General features: G+C 42.1%; 1 protein-coding gene across 2 annotated transcripts in view; it reads right to left on the bottom strand.

The window, feature by feature from the left end:
- Positions 1–758, bottom strand: part of LOC107575612 (serine/threonine-protein kinase SIK3 homolog) — a 35853-nt gene that overhangs the window by 24334 nt on the left and 10761 nt on the right. The window lies entirely within an intron of this gene.

The raw sequence follows: 758 nt of genomic DNA, 5'->3' as shown, positions 1-758 counted from the left end.
CACACATACACACACACACACACATACACACACACACACACACACACACACACACACTCACGTATACACACACTTATACACACTTATACACACACTTATATACACACTTATATACACACACACACACTCACTTATACACACACACACACACACACACACTCACGTATACACACACTTATACACACACTTATACACACACTTATATACACACTTATATACACACTTATACACACACACACTCACTTATACACACACACACACACACTCACTTATACACACACACACACACTCTCTCACACACACACTCCTGCACCGCTGCAGACGCTCTGATCTGCGCTGAGGTCAGCACTGTTACAGACGTGACGTCTCATCAGCATCAGACGCGACACGAAACACCTCAGAATATCATCAGAACACATGATTACGCTGCGCTGAACACACGCGTGACATCACGGAGCCGTTCTCATGCCAGAAACAGAAAAACTATTTCAGCATAAAATCAGAAGAAACTCCAAACGCTGTGAAGATTTCTTGTTTTATTTCATGACAACTGAACACATTTACACCCAAACCTCATGACTGTCACATTTCCCCTGCAAATATCATTAATGCAGAAACAAATCTCACTAACAAAGTGTGTGTGCGCGTGTGTGTATAAGTGAGTGTGTGTGTGTGTGTGTGAGTGTGTGTATAAGTGAGTGTGTGTATGTGTGTGTATAAGTGAGTGAGTGTGTGTGTGTGTATAAGTGTGTGTATAA

The sequence above is a fragment of the Sinocyclocheilus grahami genome, unplaced genomic scaffold (genome assembly GCF_001515645.1).
Source record: "Sinocyclocheilus grahami isolate Dianchi unplaced genomic scaffold, SAMN03320097.WGS_v1.1 scaffold2755.1, whole genome shotgun sequence".
Taxonomy (NCBI): Eukaryota; Metazoa; Chordata; class Actinopteri; order Cypriniformes; family Cyprinidae; genus Sinocyclocheilus; species Sinocyclocheilus grahami.
The sequence above is the reverse complement of the archived record's forward strand: the minus strand, read 5'-3'. Positions and strand labels throughout refer to the sequence as shown.